Here is a 27973-nt window from a genome sequence, read left to right on the forward strand (position 1 = left end):
GCGCAGCCCATCTCCTCCTCCGTGACATGAGGCTAAGAACCCCTCACAGGGCACTTGGGAGGGTAAAATAAACCACCTACCTAAGCCTCACACTCAAGAGCGTGGGCCACGCAGCTGGTTAGAAATGCAGGACCTCGGGCCCCGCCCTGACTCCTTGGGACCAGAGCCTGCATTTAACAAAACCCCCAGGTTTCTTCTGCAACTACAGTCTAATCCAAATTCCTCCTTTGGATTAAACAAGTAAACATGGGGCTCGGAGGGTCTGCGCCCTGAGCACATCGCATGGAGGGAGCGAGGCAGACTGGCCCCAGCAGTGGTTTTAAGGAGCGGTGCTCAGCACGTGGGCCAGGGCGGCCCCAAACCCCGGGACAGGTGCTTTCTGCACCTTCGCCCTGGGCCCAGCCACACGCAAGGGCGGGCGGTGCTGGCAGAACGGCCCAGCCAGCCAGCCTGTGGTAGCACAGGCTCTGTGTCAGAACAGTGTCTAGGATGTCTGGCATTCTCCGTAAGAACTCCAGAATCCCTTAGGACTTCTAGGTGCCATATGTTATGGAGGAATTCTAATTCTGCCTCCTGGAAAACTTGAGCAGACTCTTCTTAAAGACAGAACTGTGAAGATGTCGCTGGTCCACCCCATGACCTGGCCCGCATGCTCTCTTGCTGGCCTCCCCAGTAAAGGCAGACACCGGGGAGGACAGTCCTGGCGCTGGAGAGATCCGAAAACAGCTGTCCACGTCTGCTGCCTGCCTGCTGCCAGGCTCAGCCCCTGGCTCTCCCAGGCCGGCTTCTCCCCCCAGCACAGCTGAGCACCAGTGCCTGCAGAACAGAGCTCATTTCAGGGATGGCAGAGACGGCCCGCTCTGGCCACGTCATACTTCAGGTGAAACACATACCTACTGAGTGTTTTAAAGTTTAAAACATTCAATGTAGCTCTCAAAAAAAAATTTATTTTGCTTTTCAAATATACAACATTTCTCAATTTCACTGCAAGAGCGAAGAACCAGCACAAGCTGCCCTCCTTCTGGATGGGCCACATAAAATGAAGCTCAAGGTGTTTGTGACCAGACCCCATGGCTGCCTGCTCCAGCTCCCAGCTCTTGGTCCCACACAAACTCTGACCACCCTCGGAAGATGAGCCTGCCTGCAAGCGGACAACATGCACGCCTGCGCACACACGTGTGTGCTGCTGCTGAATTACAGCAGCCTGGGTCACTGCTTCTGCGAACGCCAAGGCTGTGGTCCCTCTCAGAAGACAGCATTTCCCAGACCATCTGAGTGCACGGAGGCACCCACTGTCACCTCTGCTCTGTCCTGCTTCTAATTCCTAGGATGTGTCCACAGTCCCCAGACCTTTCATTCCTGGTTTTGGCAAAAGCATGAATTTCATCAGAAGCTGAGATAAAAGTTGGGGGCCCCTGCACCCCATTTACTGAACTGGGACTCGAGGACACAGTTTTGGATGAAGCAGAAAAAGCAGCTTTATTTCTTTGCAGGCAAAGGAGGTCACAGTGGGCGAATGCCTCTAAGACTGTGCACCTGCTTGGGACAGAAGGCCAGGGGTTTTATAGTAAAAATTCAACAGTTCAAGGGGTGGAACTAGTTTCCACAGAGATCACATACAGGTAACAAATTGTTGCAAAGTTCTTATTTTTCACAGATGGAGGGGTCCCCTTTCCTCCACTGGGTATGAAGTTCACCTCTGGCTTTGGGACTCTCCTAATATTCTTGTACCTGGAACGAAGGGTGCATAGGAAGGGCCTCCATGGTACAGAGCTCTAGAGAAGAACTTGCGCAGTTTAAAGTCAAGTTAATAAATGGTTTATAGCCTTTTAAGCAGGCTGAGGCCTGCAGCTCGAGCAGCAGGATACCAGGAAACCACAAGGGGTCCAAAACAACTGCAGACACGAGCAGTCAGGGCAAGTTATGAGCAGCAAGATGCACAAACTCCCAACTGCTGTTTCCGAGGTGTCGGGGTCAGGAGGACACCGAGCATGATCCTCGTGCCAGCACCACAGGGGGGGCGGGGGCAGACCACCCAAGCCTCCTGCTGCAGCCCAACCCTGCTCAGCGAGAGCGTGAGAAAACCCCTTCACACCACGGCACAGCTACGCAGTTACAAACACCACTGCAGACGTCAGATGCTCCCGATGTTGACAGCAGGGTCCTGCTCGGTTACAAAGTCAGACCACGTCCCAGGGTTTTAGTTATACTGCCTCAGACGACACCTACAGCAAACGCTGGAAAAGCCACAGGCCAAAATCCCAAGTGACAGTGACTCCAACTCTCAAAGGCCACGTTCCTCCCAGTGTGAGTAAATCACAGCAGGACAGATGCACCTTTTTATGTTCTAAACCGTTAAACGCTGCAGTCTCCCCCGTAACCCTCTGCTGCACACACACACACGAACGTGCCCACACCCACATGCACGTGCAGCCCAGCTCAGGTGCCAGCAGCGCAGGGAGCCTCAGTCCCTTCCAGCTCACACGCCCACCAAGACACGTTTGCAGTTTACATTCTTAACAACTGGGCAAGGGTCTGGGAGTCCACAGAAACCACAGAACTAAAATTACCAGGTTCACACTGCTGGGCAAACTTTAGAAACGGATGAGCCGGAAATGAATGCTGGGCCAAACAAGCGAAAATGCAATTTTGTGGCTGGGTGATCTCTCATTTCTTTTTATAACTGCACAAGTCCCTTCCTCATGTTCCCAAAGAGAAAGCTCCCAAGAACATAGGAGAGTCTCTGGAGAAGACAGAAGGCAAGCGGCCCAGCTGTGCGAAATGTGCCAGACGCCTCCAGACAGCTTAGCGGAGACAAGATGAGCTCGGCAGAAGCTGCACCGCGAGGCAAACTTGTAACAATCAGGTGACGCTGCCTCTCTCCCTGTCGAGGGCTTCCCTGAGAAGCAGCTGCAGTTTAAAAACATGTTTATATTTTTATAACATAGGAAAATGTACGAAATTTAGTGGCCATATTGAGTCCAGAGCCCTGCTTCTGGACAAGGCATGCCCAGTCAACCAGGAGAGGAGGTGACAGGTGGTCGGTCCCAGGAGAACGTGGGGGTGGACAGGCGCCCCGTGTCTGTCAGCAGACACACCAGCACTCATCACCCTCGGGGCCCGGAGTCCTCCCAACAGCCAAGGTGGTGCTTCCATTGGCATCTGAGCTGGTTCCAAGAACAAGCCCCGCGGGGGCAGCCGGCACTCCCCACACCACCCGCTGTCGTGTGGGGATGAGGTCTCTGGGCTCCTGCAGGTACAGAGAGCCCAGTGAGTGGTTCTGACGGAGAATCCAGGGCCTGGAGGTGTCTGCCAAGCTGGGGCAAGGGGTGGGGCAGTCAGTGAGCGCAGGAGTGGAGTGCTGGACAGGCTCAACCGCTGGAGCAGAGAGGTCAGAGGCGGGGTCTGGGGTTGAACCCAGGGGCCAGGAGTTGGAGCGCCATCCTGGCAGAGAAAAGATGCTGAAGGGGTGGGGCAGGGGCTAGGGCACATGCAGCAGAGGCCAGAGAAAGGAGACTGGTCCGGAGGCCCCTCAAGTTGCCCCGAGGAGGGCGTCCATAGAAATGAGACACGTGTAAGCACAGAGTAGGGGGTAAGCTCAGCATTACTAAGGCAGAGGCATTTCTGGGATTCAGGGAGGGGAGGGGGGAATGGAGAGGCACCAGGAGGGACCCGCCCTGTAAGAAGAGTCTGACTCGTACCAAGTGCACACAGCCCAGCTGATGTGCGTGGACTGCATTCCAAAGTTCAGACAAAAGCCAGCAGTTGCAACTGGGGACTAATTTTTCTATGGAAAACACACACCACAAAAGGTGGGGTGGCATCCGGGACACCCTGTGGAAGTGTCTTCAATCCATGTGTCACTAAAACACATGTTACAGGAAAGGCAGCATTTCAGCCCTACTGCACGCAGCCTCTGGACACCTCGTCTGGGAGCCCAGCCCGACGGCACTGTCTCCCCAGCATAAACCTCCAGTTCAGATGAGCCCAGGGCCTCCGCACCCAGCAGTCACACCAAGCGCACATCCTTCAGCTGCATGCAAGAAAAGGGACTCCACTCCCTCCCTTCCCGCCCAGCCGGTTACCCGTCAAGGAGGGAGCCAGCGTGGGTGACCGGGCTCCAGGCTCAGCAAGGGAGGGGGGCACCTTCCACGCAGTCAGAGGACTCCACGTGAGAAGTCAGGTGACCGTGACTCGGTTACTCCTTCTTTCATGAGTATTTTCTGGGTTTCCCATGTTCATAAAGCCCCAGTATCACTTTAAACAAACAGCTCATTATCACCAACCTGCAGCACTTACTGGTCCACTGCGACCCCTGACTCAGAACAGACCTGGGGCTCTTTCAAGCTGGTCGCTGCATTTTCACGGGTTCTGTTCTGAGCTCCTGTATCAACCCTCACTGGGTTTCAGCTTATTTTTCATCCCAGCTTATTTTCATGTCAGAAAACAAAAGCACTCAAGCTGAACACACCAGTCAGCCAGCCAAGCACCTCATTCAGCTGTGTTCAAGATGTGCCTACATCCCCGCCAACACTGCATGTCTCCACTACTTCTCCCAAGGGGGCTGCGTCCCCTTCCTCTGAGGGTGACAGTTCCACGAGTTTCTTTCCTACAGGTCCCCCAGCTCCTCTGGGAGCCAGAACCAGGCTCAGCAAACCCCACCTGGAGGAGGACAGTGCTGGTGGTGGGGACATGCTGGCCTGGGAGGCCCGAACGTGGGACTGGGAAGTCACTCTCATTTCCCAGGACAAGCAGGATCCCAGACCAGTCACTGCAGTTTGGGGGCACTCTCCAACGTGCCCCACAGATATGTGACAGTAAGGTGGTCATTTGTCAGAAAGATGATGCAGCCACTTGCTTTACTTGTTTCCTAAGGCACCTACCAAGCTTGTAGCAAAGTGCTCTTAGCCAAGAATTCACAGGTGGGCTTCAGGGTTGGGGTACGAACCCCGAACTACACCTGAAACTTGGTGTCCTTGCGCCTTCCTGGGGTGAGGACCGCTGGCCTGCATCGCACTCTCCAAGCTTAGGAATTGGTGGTTATGAGAGATCAGTTCTCCTGCTCGACCCCAGCCCACCAACAAAAGCAGAAAGTGCAGCTGCTCCTCTCCCGTCCCAGCCCCGGTGGGCGTGGAGGCCCTGCACTGTCTCCCCAGTTAGTCTGCCGTCAGCACGTGGGGAAGACGGCACCCGGGCTCCCACGGCCTGCACCCGCTGAGTGCAGGGCTAGCCCCCAGTTCCCAAGGCCTGACCCTAACCGTTGCAGTATTTGTCCCATTTCCCAAATCCAACGTCTTTCAGTCAACGCAGGTGTTAACAGCCCAGGAGCTGGCTTTCCCGTGGGTAGCCCTGTTTCTCTTTCCCTCCACATCTGCTGCAGATCACAGTGGTTAAACCAGAAGAAATCTGGGACTAGTCTCGTGCAAATTCAGATACTTAAGAAAAAGGCTAAACCATGAAGGAAAAAATGCTACCAGGAAATTAAGCATAGGACTTATTTGGTTAAGTATAAGGTCAAGATGTCCAATAATACTTTTAAAACTTCTGCTAAGGGTTCCTTTCCACAGAAAACCACACATCGTTTTGCTCAGTGCTGTCAACCCTTTCTTCAAAGCCAGGCCCTCACTGCCACGAGCCGACAGCTCCCAAGCGGTGCTCACGGCCCACCGCGGACCTCCCTCCCAAGCAACCACGGACCCCTCACTCAACACTCCACCCTGTGAGGCCACAGCCCCTCCTGTCCTGCCGCTGCCGTGAGGACGTGGACCCACCACACCTGTTCTCTCTCCCAACCAGGCTGAAGGTCCCAGCCCGAGGCGCCGGGGGCACAGCAGAGGCTGGGACTCACCTCCCTGACCTCGCATTTATCCTCTGGTGCAGAAGCTTCGATAAAGCAGCCGCTCATTCCAATCAGAAGTGTTTAAAATCAGAAATATCAGAACACGACTTGGTGACCATTAAAAGGACAGGCTAAAGAACATAAATACAAAACAGAAACAGACTCATAGACATAGAATACAAACTTGTGGTTGCCAAGCGGGAGGAGGGTGGGAAGGGACAGACTGGGAGTTTGAAATTTGTAGATACTGACAGGTATATGTAGAATAGATAAACAGGATTATACGGTATAGCACAGGGAAGAACGTACAAGATCTTGTGGCAGCTCACAGCGCAAAAGGAGGCAACAGTGAATATGTGTATGTTCATATAAAACTGAAAAATTAATATAACACTGTCAAACGACTGTAACTCAATTAAAAGAAAAAAAAAAAAGGACAGGCTATAAACCGGGCAAGGACCTACTCTCCCGAACTTTGCCGTAACTTCTAGGAGACAAAATTCCCTCCCAAAGACTTTCTTTATGATAACCCTCCCTCTAAACGCCTCCTTTGTATTTGTGAGAGTTTTTCTTTCTTTTAAGGGTGGTCAGTGACTCGCTGGGGATGGCAGAAAAAAAATGGGATGACAATCACTTCTCACTTCAAAACAGCTCTGTGCCCTAGAGAGATATTACATGGGGGCAGGAGACAAAAGGGAGTCACAAACACTGCCACCGGGAACATAAGCTCCAGCTCCGAACGCTTTCCTTTTGGCTCCTGCTTGGACCTGGCAGAGGCTGGCTCAGGAGAAACAGGAAGGTCTTTGTTCGTAAAGCAGCACAGCACTTTGTGACCTGCCGCAGTGGCCCCCTTCTGTGCTGTGGCGTCCAGAGTCCCAGCTGAGTGCGGCAGCCTGGGAGGCGAGCCCTGAGACGGGAAGGAGCCGGAAAAGCCACAGGTGCCGTGTTCCTGGAGCACTGAGGTGCCAAGTGCAGGGACAGAGATGAACAGGGCAGGGAGCCAGTGCCGCGTGAGGAAGACGTCCAGGCCCAAGTGCCACGATGTGCCACGGGTCTCAGCACAGTCTGGACGGCATGCTAGAGTGAGCGGCTGCTCTCCTGGGGCCAGGATGGCACCAGAAGTGCTGTCTTGTCTTCACCCAAGAACTGTGGCCCAGTCACCTTCTGCTTTTTCCTGCCAGACTTTCTAATAATACAGAAATAGTCCAGTAATGGTAGCACACATCACTAAATCTGACGGTAGACGTACCGCTGCAAACCCGTCCCATCTGCAGAGGAGTGAGCCTCTGGGAAGACCTCCTTCCACTAGGTGGTCGCTTCCACGTCCTCAGCAGCCCAGGGTCTCCACCCAAGGCTGCCTGGGAAGCCCACCAAGCTCACTTTGGTGCAGACATGGGCTGGAGAGATGCAGCATGCCTCCAGGTTTCTGAGCAGGAGCGTGGACACGGGGCACGGGCCCCCCAGCAGACCCGACTGGTGTCACCTCCAGTGCCCGCCATGGCGCACACGTCCCTGCCCTGCATGGCCTTGCTTCCCATCTCTCGAGGCCCACGCCCCCCCACCGACAGCCCCATGTCCTCGCAGACGAACATGTTTTCTCAGCCTACCCGCATCACCTCTCATAGGAGCCTGGCTTCCTCCTGACTTCCAAGAAGAAGTTGAGGAAAACTTTATAGGAGAACCACTGAGCAGCAAACCTTGTGAAGAGACAATTTCTCCCTAGACAGGTCCAGGCAGAAGTGACTACTTCAGGACAGCCCTGGTTCAGACTCCACCTGCTGGTCACCAGGATCGTTACGTAAAAGGTGGCGCGTGCTGGGCGTGGGACACATGACCAGGAACCCTAAGACCATCCAACCATATCGCCCGCTCCCAGTGACTGCTGTCCCCCCTCACACCCTTCTGGGGTTTCCCATCTGACACCAAAGCACGACAGGAGACGCAGGGGCCTCCCAACCAGGACTGAAGGGGCCCTGAACCTTCCAAGGCAGACAGACACAAAGTGAGGGAGAGGCTGAGGGGGGCTCTCCGAGACTCCTTCCTCCCAGAGCCCAGGTCTGCAAGTGCCGTCACTGCACCCAGTCCGCCGCCCGGATCGCAGCCAAGGGCACTCACAGCTGACTTCACCCACGGCGAGCGACGGCCGTGAGAAGGACCATTCTTCTGTTACTCGAAACCCACCAAGAAGCCTGCAACTTCACAGCCATTTTAGCAGCACTAATTACAGCCAACACACGGACACACCTAAATACCCACAGACAGATGACTGCACACTGAAGCTGTGGTACTTCATCCAAGGGAGTACGACGACTCAGCCATAAAAAGAACAAAATAATGCCATTTGCAGCAACATGGATGGACCTGGAGATTGTCATTCTAAGTGAAGTAAGCCAGAAAGAAAAAAAATACCGTATGATATCACTCATATGAAAAATCTAAAAAAAAAAAATGAAACAAATGAACTTATTTACAAAACAAATGACTCACAGACATAGGAAACAAACTTACAGTTCCCAAAGGGGAAAGCGGTGGGGAGAGAGAAACTAGGAGTTTGGGGTTAACAGACACGCACTACTGTATGTGAGACACAAAGGACTGGGTCCTACCGCACAGCACAGGGAACTGCGGTCAGTATCTCGTATTAACCCACAATGGTAAAGAACACATCTGTGTACAACTGAACCACTTTGCTGTATACCTGGAACTGACGCAACACTACAAATCGACTATACTTCAAAACTGAAGGAAACAGAAAACACAAAAACAAAAGGCAACTTCACTGCCCCCCAGTCAACACACTGGCCGCATCTGAAGAATGAAGCACAAGCACTGATGGGGAAATTACTTCCCAGGAGTCTGGTCCTTGGTTCCAGGACAGCACGGCTCCTCCGACCAGGTCAAGGCCAACACAGCAGCGGGCAGGAGGGCGGCTCCCTGTGACCTCCGCGTGGGGACCGCGGGTGGAGACGCACAAACGGCGCTAAGGGCGAAGTCCAGCTTCCTGTGCTTCACTTAGGGTCCTTGGAGGGAACAGAAGCTCCATTTGGGTTCAGGGGTTCTCAGATGTGGGGGCTTTCAGGAGGGAAGAGAAGACATGCTTCCAATGGCCTGAGACCGTGCCTCAGGGTCCTGGGCGCAGGAGGCCTGCAAGGGCCCCAGCCCCGCTTAGGGCTCAGCTCACCTCCCCTGCACGAGGCCACACGTCTCGAGCTGGGGCGGTCAGTGGCATCTCTCCACACAGTGAGCACCCAGTTAGGACAAAGCCCATCCCAGGGCTGAGCCGGAGGGGGGGGTGGTGCAGTGAACTCCCCCACCTGCTGGGGTCTTTCCTTGCCTCTCTGGCTCCAACGATGCCCCCCCTGCCACCCTGCGGGGCGTTTTCAGAAGCCCTGCGCCTGCTGCAGGGCTGCACTGGCACCGGAGAGGGGAGCCAGACCCCCACTCACTGCTCACCCCTCCTCAGCGGTCACCTGTCTGCATTTCCTTGCTGGAGGACACAAAGGACTGGGGATCACTGACCAGAGCAAACTAAATGCCACCTCCCATCACAGCCTTTTGCTTCAATTTGGTTAAGAATGTGCTTCAAGGCTTAGTGATTTTTAAAAAGAAAAACCACCGGCAAAATAAAACATCATCACCCCTCGAAACGCTTCGGGCCAGCAGCTTCATTCCAACGAAGATCAGCTGCCTTGCCTCACTCATGCATAACAAAGAAAACAAATCAATAAAAGCAAAGAGCACCTCATTCTTCCAGGGAAAACTGAATACAAGCCCATCACATGGTTGATGTCCAAACTGAAATTAACTCAAAGTAATGCTAATTATTAGCACAACAGGTCTTTTTTAATATTTCTTCCTTGAAAAACATAAAGATTCCCTTTTTTACAAGGTGAATGAGCAGAGTTCAACTTATGAAACAGACTGGTTCCCAAACTCCATTTCTAATTGACTTACCCTGCAAGTGACAAGCATGGTTTTCATATGAGAACAAGAGAACAATGACTCTGTGCTGGACAGCCCCGCTCTGCTGCCCTGAACTGCAGGGGCCAGGGGGATGAGGCCGTGGGGCGGGGAGGAGGGGAGGACTCTCTGCTTCCACTGTGTGCTGGCCTCTTAAAGGAAAGCTTCATGTAAGAGCAGCATCTTCAGGCAACACGGCCCGAGCACTGAACTGCCGTCACACCACCCCTCCCTCTCACTGCGAGTCTGCTCCTATTAACGTACTGAAATCACTTTGTTCATAAAATGTCCAGGAACGAATGCCATGCAGGGGATGGGACGAGAAGCAGGTGCAGGACGGGTGGGCCAGGCTCTTCCCTCAGGACTAACAGGAACCATCACCTGCCCCACGGTGACAGGACTCTGTCCCAGGTGCTGGGAAGGCCTGGCGCGGCACCCCCTCACGCAGAGACAAGGTGGGCACAGCTCTGTGAGCACAACCACTCCCCTACGTCAGCTGAGGGTGGCTCTGGTCCCTTCTGTCCTCTGCACAGGATCGGGAACATAGAGGGGGATGCGGGCCAGGTCCCACCCCAGGCCCCAGCCCTGTGCCAGGCCACCTGCTAGGGGAACAGCTCCAGGCAGCACCCCGGCACCGCTGGCGGAGGGCAGCCCTTGGCCATGTGGCCGGGACCTCAGGCCCCGTCCAGCATCCTGAGGGTGACCTGCTGTCTCAGAACTCAGCCAACTGCTGCTCGGGGCCAGCTGGGAGCACGGAGACTCGGCTTCTGCGCAGCTCTGGTCCCACCGGGTGCACTGGCTTCCCCTCCACCAGACACTAGGAGACCCCAAAGACCAAGCAGTATCGGTCTACAAGAGCCTCTAAGATGCGACGAGCTCAGGACACGCCTCATTTTATGGGGGTCGGAGCCACAAGGGCCCATTTCTTTGGCCGTGAGGCTCTGTTTCACGTTGCTGCTTCGAGTTCAAAGTCCTGCTGTCTTGACATGTGACCTTTCTTTTCAGACTGAGGGCACCCAGAGCAAAAGCCTTTGCGCCCCAGACAGCAGTGTGCGCACCACAGCCATGCTCGGTGACTCACTACAGATCCCTCAGATCCTCCCTCTTAACGTGTCCCTTCCTCCTTTTTGAGGAGAGGGTAGCGTGGGCAGAGGCCCAGGAAGGAAGAAGAGTCAAACCTGCGCTGTGCTGAAAGGTCCTGCAGGTTCCAGGGGGGACCAGAGGGGTCTGCGATGACAGAAAAACAAGTTTCCAGGCAAACTGCCAAATCAAGAGGAAGGGGAGGCAGTGAGGACAGCGAAAAAACAGGAACAGAGGAAAGGTCACTGGGGACCCTCAGGGTGCTGTGGCTAAGTGCTAACTTAGTCCCCACAAAGGTTTTGGGTTTTGCGGTTTTCTTTTGCTTCTTTTTTTTAAAGAAAATAAAAACATTTAAACGAACTGTTTACATTCTTGAAAAACACACATACACAAATCAGGAGAACAGATGAGGAAAAGGTTCTCAGCACTGATCAGGCAGGTCTTATCAGACAAGGAAAGACAAGCAGCCCCAACACGCAGGGACCCGCCGGCTCAGCGGAAGCAAGCTGGTGGCAGTGGCTCTGGCCTTGTGGCCCACACGGGAGGGCAGAGTGCCGGAGACAAAAGTTGACCTTCGGACACAGCTTACACTTCCTTCTGACAAAAACCAGCCATCTTCCAGCCCAGAACAATGCTCTATTTGCGGGGTGGGAGATAAAATTTCTGTAACTACCTACAAAAAGCATTAAGAAGAGGAGGCACCTGGCAGCCTGAAAATGGTCCGGCTATGACCCGCCCTGGCTCAGAGAACCACTGAGGGCCTTGAAAGGGCATGTGTTTAAAGATCCGTTAGAAACAGGAGTCTGTCCTGTGGCTCTTCCGCCGCCCGTGGGGTCAAGTAGCTGAGGAGCACCTAAGTGTCTGCGATGTGCCACCCCGTGTCAGCAATGGAAGCTGCGACCACCCGTCCTCGGCGACCTGCTGGTGTTCGGACCACGGAGGCACGCTGGGAGGAAGCACTGCGCCCTGGGTTTCCTTTGCTGAGTGGAAGGAGTGATGTGGAAAAGCACAGAAAACGAGTCTTCTCTCGAGAGCCACAGTGAGGAACAGCCCCTTCCTGTGCCACAGCACCTGGAAAACCACTCCTGTGTGAGCAGATCTGTGGAACCAGGACGCCTAATACTCACCAACAGTTCTTTACGTTGGCCTGGAGGCCGCAGCTGTCCCTAGAAAGACTCTCGTCTGGGTGCTGGAAGGCATCTCTGTAATTCCAGCATCCATGCAAAATTAAACTGGGTCTAATCACCAACCTAGAAAATGTTCTTTGTATTTGCTTTAAAGATTAATCAGGTGTAAACATACTCGTGCTGCCAAAAAGAATCATCAATTATCCCAGAAACAAAGATGTCTGTCATCCCCAACAATAAAAATATCTTTTACTAAAAAACGCAGAATGACAAAAAATAGTAAACCTTCCACTACACCCAGGGTAAACCATCAGGTCTGTCCCCAAGCAGTCAGAGGCGGGACATGGGGGTTAAGCTTCTTCCCCTCCCGACAGGGACCAGCGACAGAGACCAGCGCCAGTGACCCCCAGCAGCAGAGCAGTCTCAGCTGGGAGGGTGACAGCCGGCTCCAGGGCACCTTCCTGCCCCGGTCTGGCCTATTTTAAGTCTGTAGCAAAGGAAACTTGGCAGCAGAACGTTTCCACAAGTCAGCAGCCCCTTTCCAACTTCAGAACTCACACGAGGGCGCCGCCTGGGAGGCACAGGGAGTGGGGAGGGGAGGGAGCACCAGCTGAGAACTCTGGTCTCCTAAGTTCATCAATGTCCCATCGTAATAGCCTTTACTGAATTTTTTAAATTGAAATTCACTGAAAACAAATTTGAAATGGAAAGGACACAGTTAAGAAGCCAGGGACAAGGGAAAGGCTCAGATCTGACTGACTCAGGTCAGTTACAACATCCAGGGTGGCCAGCCCGGGGGCCAGGGTCGAGGAGGACGCGCACACACCAGCCCACAAACTGGGCACACCGGCCCCTCCGCACAGATGAAGGAACTGCCACAGACAGACACTGAACACTGAGCTGAGGGCACGTGTGTCCAGACGGGACGGAGACGGGACAGTCATGACTGGGCTGCACCTACTTAGCCCCACAGCTCTAGTCTCAGCGACCCCAGAGGTCACAGAGTCTCCACTGTCGGGTAGTGAGTACAATTAAGGAGGTGTGTAACCCTGAGTAGGTATTTCAGACTTTCTGCTTTTCTCTCTTACAATTACTCAGTGTCGTACATCCTTGTTTTTAAGTTTTCTCTAGTATAAGCAAAACAATTACTTAAGAAAAAAACAAAAAAAGAAAAAGAAAACAATTATTTATAATTACAGGAGGATTTGACAATCAGGAAAATCTTTATGTTCAGCTTTTCCAAAATTAATTTCAGACTCACAGTGCGTCCTCCTCATTCACTGTTTCACTGGAGTCAACAGCTCACAAGGCCCAAGGGCCCCAGCACAAACCCTCCTCAGACACAGGTGAATCCCAGTGCATGCGCTGTGAGCAGGACCGCCACTCTCTCGATTTCTCGAGTCACGTTTCCTGACTGTAGTCAGGACCCCTCATAATGGTGAGAGCACGTCCCCCGCTCAGCCCACGTCTCAGCCGCAGTGTTTACTCACATGGCAGAAACCATTTATTTTCTCATTTACCTCTTCTTGAAAATCTCTTAATTATGTCATGTACTCCAACATGAGAAGGTGCTCAAAAATGTAATTACAAGCACAAGATCTTAAGGAGCCGCAACGCGTGCATCTATTTCTCACTGAGAAATTTTCAGAACTCCAAACGTGGCAGTGCCCCAGGAAAAAGCCGGGTGCGACAGTCAAGGTAACAGAGGCTCACTTCAGAGGGCCGACAAGACCATCACCTGCATCGTCCCCCAAAGTACTTCACCTGTTCACATCCAGTTAAAAATCCCCAAGTCCAGGGGAGGGTACAGCTCAGCGGTAGAGCGCAGCTTAGCGTGCACACAAGGTCCTGGGTTCCATCCCCAGCATCTCCATTAAAACACATAATAATAAATAAACCTAATCACCTCCCCCACCAAATAAAAATTCTGGAGTCTTTCAACCCTTCAAAGACAGAACCTACAGAACAGCTATGGGGCAGCCCCACACCCCCGAGACAGGAGCATCGCAAACTGGGACATTTCAGGCCCCCGAGGCCACGGGGCACAATCAGAAGCTTCACAAGGGAGAAGACAGAATCAGATCCTGGATTCTCCCAGGTCACACAGGTTGCAAGTGGGAAACTCGGGACTAGACACACATTAGAAGGTCAGTGTGGAACAGGATGTGGCACTGGCCCCACCGGCTCACAGTCTCCATGACAACTGCGTCCCCTCACCCAGGGCTGTGCCATGTCCTGCCCTCTGGTCAACCACGGCACAGGGGCCACTGCTCCCTGAACACAAAGGCCCCTCTGAATGCCATTCTCAACATAAAAGGTGGAGACTGAGCCCAGACATGATCCCATCAAGGCCCCTTCACAGGTAAGTCCGGAAGGTAAACTACCTGAAACTTCTTGCCTTCTGGAGAAAAGGTTAAATTGAAAAACCATGGATAAGGAGAAAACTTCGATTTTAAAATCCTGTCACTTCAGTGACACTGCCGTCCTGTGGGGTCACAGGAACGTGAGTCCTCAGGCGCCGTTGCGAAGGGCAGCCCCACCTCCGCCACAGCCCGGGGGCGAGACCCATCCCCAGTGCCCACGACTGCCCGGAGCCCCCATCCCTTCCCAACACCTGCTCAGAGGCCACAGGAAGCAGCCGCCGGACGGACTCTTCGTGGTCTGGGCCCCCAGTGGTGTCTGGCTGCAGCGGGCTCCCGCCAACAGACACAAAAACAAAGGGACACTTGCCATCACCTCACCTATCTAGGGCTTCAGTTCCCTGAAAATAACCCCCCAGGTTCCTCAACTTGTTTTGAACGTAAGTTTGGAAAGAAAGAATAAAAGCAAAGCAGGAACTCAGAGTTCTACTTTTTCTGCTGACACTTAACCTGAGAGCTAACAAGTGCCCAACAGGCAGGAAACAGTCAGACAAAGGGACTAGAAAGGGGTCCTGGTTCCTAGGTTTCAACGTCCAGCCTGGTGGGCCCTAAAAGGGCAGACCAGACACTTCACAGACCGACGGATGCCCTGGTCAGAGGGCGCTGGGGCGCTGCCCAGGAACCGGAGCAGTCTCAAAAACCATCAATCCCCCAGCTAGAGGGGACCTCACCGACCACACCCCACTCCTGAGCTGAGGAAACTGGGGCAGGAAAGGCGTGGTTTAGCCAAGGTCACTGAAAGAGTCGCCCCTGGAGCTGCTATGTCGGTCTCCTGACTCTCGGGCAAAGTGATCTTGGTATCCAGACTCTGAGGAAGACGTACACAGATTACAGGTACATACACAGACAGGTGTCTATCCACACATGTACAAGACAAGCACACTCATAACGTGTGTATGCGCAGACACGCATGTACTTAGAAATGCCGGTTCTAGACAAACAGAGGCTAACGCTCCTGTCGCGGTATTTAGTGGGTTAGGCTGTAAACATAACTAACGACTTATAGAAACAACATGGCTGAAGTGGGCAGACCCTGTCCACAAACGCTGTCTCACGCCAGGCACACGCCCCAGTCCCCGCCTCCGCTCACGGGCCGGGGACCAGGCACCTAAGGAGCACCTCAGTGACCCCGTGGCATCCTTCTGAAGCAGCCCTTTGTTACTGGTCCACAATTATTTACTGCAGAAAAGGAAAGGAGGGCCTCTCCCTCAAGAGACCTTTACAGCCACAGGTGGTGGGTTCACAGACTAGACAAGGATCACTTTTATCTACATCACGATTTCACACAGGTCTGGCAGACTGCGGGCGCTCCCACACTCTCAAGCAGCAGCAGCAACTCATCTAGTGATGGTGACAACATTTAAGTTCCTGAAAATTGGGAAGATGTTCCTGAGAAGAAAAGCATCAACTGGGCAGCTGTGGCCCAAGTAGAAGAGCAACGACTCCCCGAGCGACTGCTCCACGGCGCCTTCACCCAAAGTGGCAGAGCGACGTCCTCCCCGAGCGTCCGCTCCGCGACACCTTCACAGCCGCCCCGCTGGTCAGAGGAGCCCAGGTGAGAATGGAGAACCGAGGCCACAGCAGGGGCGTCTGTGTGCCACCCCCCCACCCCCACCCCCGCCTGGGGCTGGTCTCCTTCCTCTTCAGAGCACATCACTTCTTGTTTCCTTCTGCCAGAGAGGCGTCTCCTGGAAAGTACACTTGCGTGCAGTCCACCCGTGGTTCAGTCCTGCTCCAATCTCCCTAATCTATTTCTGTACAAGGGCAAGAATTTCAACCAGCTGGGATAATACACAAGTTGTGTGATGTGCAGATAAAACTGGCAATGGTTGCTTAGAAACTGACAACAGTGTGATCAATAGGCAATTCCCCCAAGCGTCCTGCCCCAACACCTTTCCAACTGACAATCAGAGTTGAAAAAGCTATTCATTACTCTTCAGTATGTGAAATCCCTTGTACCTTGGACAATGATTCGTTTCTGTTTAAAAACTTTTTTAAAATGTCAAATTCAGAGTGGAAATGAGATTTGTCATCAAGAATCTGGGGACCCGGCGTCCAGTATCTGGAGGTTCTGCGACTCGACCAGAGTGGAGATGAGCGCGGGGGGACTCGTACGGCGATGATCACATGCCAGGTGTCAGGATGGGGGGCATTTCTTAGCTTGTTTCTGAGCAACTTCTGGTCTCCCTATAAAAACCCTCCTCTAAAGGAAACCACCTTTAGACGCTAGTTTTTTGAGAAGCTCAAGTTTCGATCAGGACCTTTTTCAAAGTGTAGGCAAAGTCTACTACTTGCTTACTGTTTTCTTAGGCCTGATAACTGGTCTGGAACACCCAGGATTTCACAGGCTGATTTTCACCACAATACACTGACAATACCTATGCTTTACAGAGCTGGATCACCGCTTAGGGGGTGCTCCCTTTAGAGAGGGGGAGGGGAGTAACTTCCAGTGGAGAAAGCTGACAGGCACCACCTCAGCCAGGCCCAAGGCCGTAACCCACACTAACGGGGATCGCCAAAGACTAGCAGGTCCTCAGCAACGGCCAATCCCCCATCGTGAAATCTTCCAAATGTATTTCCTCTTTTCCTATTGGCATGTCTTTAACACCTGAAATTCCTTTCCCTTCAAATTAATCAGTCTGCAAATTATCAATCTGTGACTGACCAGCCAGGGCACGAATACTTTCCAAAACTATCACTTGCTGCAGGCCGAGTGGGTAACTAACCTGACGCTTATTAACAAAGACCACATTTCCTCTGTGATAATGAAGCCACGAGGAAGACACCAATGAAGCTATTAGAACGAAACAGAAGAGACTACTGACACACAAAAAACTGCTTACCAACCTTCTTAGAAAATAACGCAACTGCCGAGCAGGTTCCCAGTGACCGTGTGCCAGGCTCACCCCCACCAGGAAGCAGGGGGGGCGCAGCCGTGAGCCCCGGCCGACCCCGCCTCCCCCGTAGTTCGGGACGGCTGTGCAGCTGCAGCGAGCGTCTCGGGGGCTCCACCGGCTCACTCACCAGGACAGGCCCAGTCATCTTCAACTCAAACACCAACTGACCTACATCTGTCCATTCCCAAAGGGAACAGCTGCTGTCTACATTACTGAGCCGGCAACAAAATTTAGACATTCCGTAGCTTGCTGTCTTCTAGCTCATTTCAAGTGAAAACAGTAACACGGAGTCAACGATTATCTAATACTGCATTCCACAGTAAGAGGATGACAAGACGTTTCATCACAAGCAATCCAGCAGAGTAACTCCCAGAAACAGAAAGAGGAGAGGAGATGAGGGGGTGGGGAGGCCGGCTACCCTCCCCGCAGCCGGGCCCAGCTGTGTCCCAAACTGGCCCAGGAAGGCAGCACTCCAGCAACAGGACTCAGCTGTCACTCTTTCCTCTTCCAGATCACGTTAAAAGATAACACAACTGAAGTTCACACTCGATTCAGATTTCCTCAGTTTTCACCTAATGTCTTTCCCTGTCCCAGGATCCATCCAGGGACCACATTACCTTCAGTCACCGTGTCTCCCTAGGCTCCTCTGGGCTGCGACAGTTTCCCAGACTTCACTCGTAGCTGACGATCTTCGCAGTTTTGCAGAGGACTGGTCAGGTGTTTTGTTGAATTCTCCCAGACTGAGATTTGTCTGACTTTCCCCAACATGATCAGACTGCAGTTATGGGACTGGGCGGAGGAAGACCACAAAGGCCAAGTGTCACTTTGTCACACTGTGTCAAGAGTCCACGCTGTCAGAGACTTGCCACCGCCGCTGTCCCCGTGCTCACCTGGCCCAGGTGCTGTCAGGTGCCGGCACTGTGAGGTTCCTCTGCCCACCCCCCATCTGTTTGAAAGGCAGACATTACGCACAACCCAGAACTGAGGAGTGAGGAGCTATACTCCCCGTCCTTGGGGGTGGAATATGGACATAAATTACTGATTACCTTTTTAAAATATGCACAGATGGAAATTACTCATTAAAATATTATTTTCAATGGTCAAGGTACCAAAATTTAAATTCTGCCTTAATGTTCCTGAACATCCATTTTCCCTGAAGGAAATACTGATATTAAAATAAAGGGCAACAGTTCACTGTAGCAGAAAATTACGTAGATCATTTCAAAGCGTCTCTGGTGTCCATTCTGTTCACCCCCTTTCCAAAGCAGACCTGGCCATATAACGGTGAAATATTAACAGAAAAGGCCCTGTCTAAAGCTGTATTTGAAACTAAATGCTTGAAACTAAATATGTGACACTAAATGCTTTGCACTACCAAAACATACAACTATTTTACTTAACGTTAAGTGGGTTTCCTGACTTATAAAAACACATGAAACAATCTGCTGCATTCTCAGTTATATACACTACTGGGGCCTAATTCTCAATTCTGGCCATAATTTGTAATGTTTTCATATGGGAATTATGTTTTTAAGTTCAAACAGCTGATGGTGAGCGAACAGCTGGAACACTAAGTGTCTGCAGCAGCTGCATAGCCGGCAAGCCGCCAGGGTCAGCCTGCTGGGTTAGTAACCACTTACGTAGGGAGCTCCTGCTGTGTGCCCAGCGAAGGGCCAGAGGAAAACGAAGCGACTGTATTCTCTGTTAAAGCACAAGATAGGCCACGGGACAATGGACCAACTGCCAGCAACCTGACCAGAACAGCGAGCAGGAGCAAGACACAGAGAGGGGCAGACGGGCAGACGCGCAAGCAGAGTCTCAGACGGTGAGGCCTACTCAGCTCTCTGCCATGTCAAGGGCCACAACAGTGACCAACTGCAGCCCCCAGGTCACGCGCCACATGCGGGTATGGTCAGGGCCGCCGGGACCGAGCCGTGGTGTGGCTCCTGCATGAAGCACAGGTGCCTGCGAGCAGCAGGCGTGGATGCCACAGGCTCACAGCGCAGGCACTGAGGACGAAGACCCACTCAGCCCGGCTCCCAGGCCAGGCACCCTGCTCCTGGCACCGCTCAGGAGCACAGCGTTCCAGCCTCAGAAGATGGAAAAGACTGACGTTCAAATCACGCAAATACTTAGTTTTGAAGAAACCGATCCTCTTAATTTAAGATTCTTCTAAGTCTAGGTCTGTGTGAGGGCAGTCCGCAGACAGGCTCTGAGGGTGTCCCTCCTAAAACCTCGTCTCGCATCTTCAGACGCTGCTCTGTCACCACAGCCAGCGTGCAGACGCCCAAGTGAAGCTCCACAAACCCATGCCTTCGGCAGTGTGCAGACAAGGTCGTGAACACTCCAGTGTATGAGCATTCAGCATGCACAGAACAGCAGACCTCTGTTTGTGAACAAAACACTGGTGTTGCTCGTGACACTGAGCAAAGCACCAGCTGTGAGCCCTTCACTTCCTTCCGTCTATTCCACACCCACAAACAATTCTAACTCTGTCCCAGGCCTGCAGGGATTTAGACTCAACTGGAATGTCACATTTACTAAAAATAGATAAAGCAAGATACTAACCTTTTATCTTTTAAAATTCTTCCCTGAGAATAGATTAGGAACAGGTGAAGTCTTAACTAATCCACATAATACAGTGAACAAACAAACCTGACGTCGACTCTCCGCTCCCACCAGGCTGTCAGCACCAGCCCTGCCCAGGCCCCACTCCGCGTTTGCACAGCGGCGCCGTGGAAGACCCTGCGCTGTGCCCGAGTCGGGGCAGCGGCAGCACCCACAGAAACAGGAAGCTCCTCTGGGCAGCCCCACTTCCCCCCGACCCGGTGCGGTGCCGGCCTCCTGCACTCACGGCCCTCTCCCCCCAGGGAGGCTGTCCCCATCTTCTCCATCCATCCTGAGCCCCTCCCACTGTCTGAGTGTCAGGACAACTCCAGGCAGACGTGGAGAACCACGTGGATCAACGGCTTCTTCAAATGGACGGACACTGGCAGTGACGAGCGCCTCAGGGCTCCACGCAGAAGCAGCGGCCCCTCGGGGTAACTCGGGCACATCGCTACCAGGTTGGACTCTGTTTGGGGGCCCAGAGTTTTGGTTCATCTGACAGGGAGGCCCACCTGACTCAGACATCTGTTTCATTACACAAGCTGAACTCTGTAAAAGGAGGGAGGAAGGAATGGACTATTTGCTGAGTGTCCATCACACACTGGACACCGTGCCAGGGGATTTACTCAGTTAGCTCCCACAGCATTTCCGTGAAGTCAGTTCATTATCTCCATGTACAGATCAGGAAACTGAGGTTAAAAGAAATGAAGTTAACCCTTTCAAGGGCACGTACTCAGTGACCACGGATACCCTGGAGTCTGTGGGAACAGGTGGGCCCGTGTCACAGAGTGGGAATACACGCAGCTCACAGGTGGCCCCTGAGCGACACAGTGTGGAGAGCGTGGGCCCGCCTACACACGCGCTTTCCGCAGTAAACACACATGACCACAGAGGTGGCTGCCTGAGTCCACGGATGCAGAACCTCGGATGCTGAGGGCCGGCTCTAAGTCACACACGGACTTCTGACCGCGTGCAGGGTCGGCGCCCCAACCCCGCACAGTCCAAGGGTTAACCGTACACTGTAATCTGTGCCTGGAGCAGGCGTCTCTGAGATGGTCCACCCATCCTCTGTCACCCCTGCTGCCGGCACTTGTCCAGAGAGACACGTTAGGGCCCTTATAGCTGAAAAGCCTTCGCTGCTTTCTGCTCAGAATCCTCTGTCATTTCTCCAAGCTCTGGCGTTCAATCCGAATCTCCATCAGCCAGACAAGTAAACTCCCTGAGACGCTGCCAGCTTAGAAGGATAGGTGAGAACCTTCTGCCCTCACTTGGTCTGACAGGTGTTTCATAAATGATCTCTCAGGTGCTGCAGTGAAACCACAGCCCAGTACAGCTCCGGGGACCCTGGCATTTTCCACTCGGCAGGGAAGCTACTGCGGCTCAGACAGGGCGTTGCACGCTCCCTCCCCGGCAGGGGGGCAGGGGGGCAGGGGGGCGGCGGCCGGGCCCACCCCTGGGCCACGCCTCCAGCAATGGGGGCCCGGCCCCCCAGCAGCCCCAGGGAACATCGGAGGCTCCTCACGTTTGAACTTTCCCCAGTGAAAGAAGGGAAGGAAGATCGTAATTTAATTACGTCTTGACCACTTAATAGAAAAGAGGTTTCCAAAGAAGAAAAGCCGCCCACCCACAGGAAGCCTGCGCTGAGCGGGCAGCTACAAGGCGGCAGGGTCTCGGAAGAGTCTGGATGAAGAAAATACACCACATGAATTCCGGGACCTTCTGGTGAGGAAACACTTCCCCAGAGGACTGACCTGCGGACTGTGAGGGGGGAGCCCTGTGGTGACACCACCCAGCGTGTTTCTCTGGTTAGGGTCAGGGCCAAATTCCTGACCCTCCAACACAGAGAAGACCCCTCTGTCTGCCCAATTTAACCCCCAACCAGACTGCAGGGGCAGCAGGCGAGCGGACCCCCAGCGAAGGCCGCCCACCCGCACGGAGGAGGGAACTGCTCGGGCAAGGGGAGACGCGGGCAGTGCGTGGCAGCTCCTGCCACCCAAGGGGACTGAGACACATCATTACACTGCTTTACTCAGAAGCAGCCACCGGGCCAGGGGCTGTGCTGTCACACCGGCCCCGTGGGACAGGCACGAAGTGATTCGTCCAGCCACGTGGCAGAGCTGCCCTACACAGCCGGCCGTGCTCTGGCAGGAAGGACAGCGCCTCTTACGAGGATGGAGTTCCCCAACAAGAACCCGTCACAATCAGCCACCACAAGCAACGGGTATCTCTGTGGGAACGCGGGCCCTGGATGGCAAACCAACAGCCAGACCACAGCTCACACCCAGCCTCTCGCTGAAGACAGGTGTGCCTCGTGCAAGGCTTCCTCGCCTCAAGGACACCACTGCTCACTTAAAGACGCCGGACAGTCTTCCTTCTGCACGGCCTGCCCTTTCTCATCTCCTGCTGATGTGCAGTGTGCAAGGCCCCAGGACAAAACAAAATCCACTTGACAGCAGGCCTCACTCACGACATGCGGGCTCAGCGTCTGGGCCCCGAGCACACCCGCCTCCCGCCTGTGGGCCTTCGGGTACGCTGGGCGGCTTAGACTGAACCCAGAGTCTCCTCCACAGCCAGGAAGTCCTCTGACCTCCCCTCTTTCCGCTCCGTGGCTGTGCCCTAGATTGATAATCAAAGCAGGAAAATGCAGACCTCAGGGAGTCTCAATCCCCACATAGAGTCCTGAAGGCGTTCTCCCTCAAGAGGGAGCCCACGTGGAGCCTCTGTCGCAGGACACTTCTGCCAACTGCCTGCAGAGAAGAGGCCACACAGGACAGAAGTGGGGCTGGAGCCCAGAGCTCTGCGGCTCCCAGCGACTCCATCTGTGACAGTGCCTTGGGCCAGCTTCCACATAACTGAGGAAGAACACACGCAGCAAACCTTGCTTTAAAGAACCTCCCGTGTTATCAACATCCACTTTCCAGTATATAAACTGTAAACATCCATCACACCATCATTTCAAAGTGGCCACAGGTGAACCCAAGAGACTGGATTCACGCACAGTCCAAACTTAAAATCTCCTGTGACACCCTGGGCCCCTCAGGCCCGTGTCAATATGAGCAATGGTCCTGACTAACACAGCAAATTCCGCCGTGCCCTTCACTCGCGAGCATTTCTTCCCCCAAATTCTTCCCGGGACAACAGATAACTGCCGTGCCCACAGACCACGACCACCGTCTGGGAGCAGGGGTCCCCACGCAGCCCCATGTGTCTGATGGGAACATAGCTCAGCCTGTGGGACGATGCCCAGCCCAGTGGTGCTCCCTGACCGCAGGGCTCTCCAAGGACGCGGGGAAGCCAGAGCCGCCGAAACAGGCAGGTCACCTGCACAGGCTCAGCCCCAGCAACCGCCCCATGGGCAGCCCCGCCTGGTTTCAAGCATGGGGGCTGCATCAGTCGCGGCCCAGGCCGGCTGACAGCACGAGGGGCCTGGGCCACAGAGCCCGGCTCCCTCTGCCCCCGGCAGGAAGCATCCTCGTCTTCTCCCCTGCATGTTTGCCTTCTGTAAAAAGCCAGTAAGGAAGTAAGAATTCAGCACAAGATGAGAATGCCATTCCCTGTGCTGCAGAGCAGACACTTGCTGTTTACCTACACGCGACCGAAGCATGCTGCACAGCAGACACTGACACAACACAGTAACCTGACTATACTTCAGTAAAAAACAGAAAGTAAAAATTAAAAAGAAAAGAATTTACCAGGCAGCCATACTGTGTATTTGTGAGCTTAGCACTTACAGTGCTAACAATTTTTTAATGATTTGATGGCTGGAATGAACTTCGTATCCAAAGATTTGGTAATACTCAGGCCAATATTTAGCATTCAGTTGTGGGTGTGCAAATACATTAGTATTACTTAAATCCAAGTTAAGAGCATTTTAGAAGAAAATTGTCTCAAAATGCACTTCGACACAGTCCTAAGAGCTGGTTAACAATCAGGGCCAACAGAGAGGCTATTTAGCTCTAAGAAGGAATTTCAGGAGATGTGACACCAACTGATAAAACTATGCCACTTAGTAGGCGTACAAAACCTACGTGAAATGAAACTGGGTCAAGATCCAAAGAAAACAAAAAGCAAGCTGGTCCCTGGAGCAGATGGAGCGGTTTCCATACCCTATTTATTTATCTAGAAAGCGGACAGAATGAGTATTCGGTACTTTAGTGATAGTTCAAAGCGTTCTCAATGTTTTCAGTATTATCCAAAGATTTTACTTTCTAATCCAGATTTTCCTATTGTGCTGACCCAGAACTTCTGCACTGATTTTCAAGAGATTTGAGGCCAGTGAAATAAAAGGATGTGAAGCGTTACGTTTCTTTGGGGTAGAATTACCAAAAACACATAATTAGTACACTTTCAAATGTTTCAAAATATTATTTTGTTGCTAAAAATCTTGAAATAAAACCTCCTTCCTCCTAGAATGGGCCTTGTGCTTATCATGAATGAAAACAAACCAAAATGAAACAAGAAGCCTATGTCATTCACTGGTCCCTGACTGTCACAGAGTGAGAAGCCATGTGTGCCTGAGAGTGGGGACGTCTGCTCGCGGGCACACTCTGCACTTCCCCTCTTAACTCCTTTTCCAGGTCTGCACGTGTTAATACCTGCCCGCCAGCTGGCAGACCTTTTCACAATGTGCCCTTCAAGATAAAAAACACAGCCGTCTGAAGACGACAACACTCTGGAGGGCCGGAGAGAGAGAGAAAGGAACGAGGGAGAGACCAAGGCAGACAGAAAGACAGACTCAGAGACACGGCTCCCAGTCAGGGCCCGGCCACGGGGCCGGCCAGGCAGGCCCACGCCACTCCTCACTCTGCAGACCTGCTGAGCATCGAACCGGCTGTCTGCCCAGGCGCATGAGGTAACGTCTAGGTCTGCTGCCAAAACCTTTCCCACTGGCAGGACACGTCGGGTAAATATTTCTACCACGGGAGACCACATTCGCCTGCCGCCACCGCCGCCAGCTTTACTGCGTTAATATTAATACCTGGCCATCCCGCCTGCGTGAGACTGAAGATGGGAACCACGTCGGCAGGTGTGGGGGGAGAAGAGACAGCCTCCCACTCGCACATCCACCTCCCCGACCAGGCAGGGGCAGCACTGACCTCCTGCACCCCCCCCCCAACAGAGCCCAGGCTGCAGCCGCCTCTCCTGGGACCACCACCCAAAACGCCGGGCTGCCTGCACTTCTCTCGGGGAGAGGCAAGGGGCCTGGTGCCTGCTTCAAGCTGCCTGGGGAGCTGGAGTATCTGGAAATGTGGTGGACTGCCAGGTTTCTCCTCCCTTCTAAAAAACATTTCTAAGTTTGCTGCACCATCCATTTTTGAGGAGCTGTTTTCAGGGCCTCACAAATGACGGGCAGCAGGGCTGCTCTGGGAGCGCCGTCCGTGGTGACACGAACAACACACGCTCACGATGCAGCGGATCATCCCGCAGGGGCAGTTACAGAACCGCTCCAGAGCACTCAGTTACACACTCCCGTGTGCTACTCCATGAGGCCTCTGACATCAGGCCTTACTCCATGAACAAGACAGGACTGTTGCTCCAGGAGTCAGCACCTGAGTGTCCGACCTCACCGGGTTCACAGAGGACCACCCTCGAGGCACAGACTGTCACCAACTGAGCTCCGCTCACCGGAGAGCTGCATCATTGGTGGGGGGGTGAGGGCAGGAAAGCGTGAGTCCGAGGGCAAGTCTTCCCTCAAGGCTCGCAAGGGCGGTGCTGGCGTGACTCACAGGGCCGAGCACCTGGGATGGACTCTCTCCCTCTGCATCCGCCTCTGACTCCTACGTCACGCGGGGAGGGGAGCAAGGAGGCCACTGCTTGATGCACCGAGCAAGCGAGGGGAAACGGCTTGATCTGGACCATCTGGCCAGGCAGTTGCTAAGACCATGTACACAGTGGTTCCTAAATTTTTTTTTTAAAAGATCAAACCACCCTCCATAAAGAAAGGGTTTCCAGTTACTCCTAACGTGTCCACATTTCCACGTTGTGAACAACACGTCTACAACAGAGATGTGCTTCTGAACAGGAACCCAGCCTTCCCTCGAGTCAGGGTGGCAATCCTGTCTGGCACAGACGACACCTGGCAACTGCTCGGCAGTAAACACACCATTTCACGTCCTTCACTGGATGAGTGTGTTCAGGTCCAGGAGGGAAGCACCCCCCCCCCACCCTCACAGCACACAGAACAGACATCGGCACACCTGGTGGTCCCCGCACGTGGGCCCCCCTCCCCCACATGCATGGGGCTCTGAGGACGGTCCAGCCAGGGGCCAACACCCTTCGGGACCAAGGCCACACCTATCAGCAGAGGGCGGAAAATTCTCTTTTCACTTTTAATACTCCTCTTTTTCCTTTCTGGAAAACACAGAAAACTTCCCCTGGAGACTTGAACAAACCGTAAGACGAGGTAAGGCATAAGAGGGTATGGGGCTGTCATTTTTTAAATTGTTTTAAGTGTGGCACACATATAGAAAAGCACACGTATCAGAAGTCGTGGTTTTCAGAAACTGAACCCAACCATGGAAATTTTTAACCTGGATTGTAATATTTTGAAGTGAAAATCTCACAAAAGGATACACTAAGTGAAAACATGTTTAATTTTGATGTAATTAACCTGCTATCATTTCAAATAATCGAACCCCTGCCTCTGACGGCACCGCCCCACGGTCAGCACAGGCCCCAGGCCCCAAGGGCGCCCCATACTCCAGCCCTGGGCAAGCTGGCGCTCTGCTTCTACTCATTTCCAGGTGTAGGTGGGGAGAATGAAGACCTCCGAAGACTTACAGGTGGGCCCCTGCCAGCGGCCCACTGTGAGCGGGGATTCCTGCAGGCAGAAGAGCTCACTCACGACCACATGCCCCACAGGAACCTGTGTTTGGTGTCTGGACGAGACAATGGTGCGGCAGCCAGCAGCCGTGGGCTGCCCACTGCAGAGCCTCACCAGCCTGCGGCAATGTGAGCTGGGGCTCCCTCCGCAGCACCCCGTCTCGCCCCCTCCTGCAGGCCCCGGTCCTCCTCCTGGAGCTCGGTGTCCACCACTCCCACCTTCCCTTCCTGCAGCCATGGCAGCCCCCTCCCCTCCCTGGACCCCTCCCTGGGAACCAGCCTTCCTCGCCTGGGCAGCAGGCCCTCCCCTGCAGGCACTCCCTGCACATCACCCCGCGCTCTCCCCTCCCCTGCAGACCCCCAAAGGCCACGCTCAGGCCACAGCTCCACATCACTTCCTCAGGGAAGCCTCTCCTGACCCTCCAGGCAGTGGTGCTTTGCCCTCCCAGGCTCTGCACAGGCTCCACCCAGCACAGGGCAGGCACTTAGCAAGTATCTGCTGAATGAAGGAATGAATGATGATGTTAGGACAAAACCAGGCTGCACCTGGGAGGGGAGGGGGGGCGAGGCAGGGATGGCTCGGTTCATCCCTTCGCGTCCCCTAAGAAATCACGCCCCTGCTAGGGCATAAGCTGGGTGTCCAACCTCAGCCTCAGCTGCAGAAACCTTGCTCCCGGGTCTGAGCATGTCCAGAAGCAGCCATGGCTGAGGGTCTGCTCGGAGACCCTCTCCTGGTCTGCACGTCTTCAGCCAGGCCACTCCCCAAGCAGGCGAGCTCACTCCCAGTGCAGCCCAGGACAGTGCCTGCGTGCCTGCGTCAGGACCTGGCGGGTGGGGGGTGGGGGGTCTGCACCTCAGCCCAGCCTCTCCTCTCTGTGCTGGGATGACCACACTCCCCACCTCAGCAGGGAGCCCCTCCAGGCCTCTCCATCCCTCTCCTGACGTGCTTTCAGGTGCCTTTTTTTATTTAAACATAATCTTAACAATCATGGGAGCATAAGACTCTCCAAAGCCTGTGCAAAGCATCCCTGTCACCTTCCTGACTGTCTCACGTGGTGACAGCGAGTTCACCTTGAGGCCACCGACCCTGCAGAGAAGGGTCCTTCCGGTGACTCCTCCTCTGGTCTCTGCCTTTCCCCGTCACTTCCCACCCTGACAGTCAGCATGGGGACATCATGCAGTGGAGAGGAAACTGCCCTAAAGAGACAGGAAGCGTCCACG

General features: G+C 53.7%; 1 protein-coding gene across 6 annotated transcripts in view; it reads right to left on the reverse strand.

Annotated features, from left to right (window-relative positions):
• LDLRAD4 (low density lipoprotein receptor class A domain containing 4) overlaps positions 1 to 27973 on the reverse strand; it is a 120117-nt gene that overhangs the window by 11276 nt on the left and 80868 nt on the right. The gene's annotated exons all lie outside the window — the stretch shown is intronic.

This window comes from Camelus ferus, chromosome 24 (assembly GCF_009834535.1).
Source record: "Camelus ferus isolate YT-003-E chromosome 24, BCGSAC_Cfer_1.0, whole genome shotgun sequence".
Lineage (NCBI taxonomy): Eukaryota > Metazoa > Chordata > Mammalia > Artiodactyla > Camelidae > Camelus > Camelus ferus.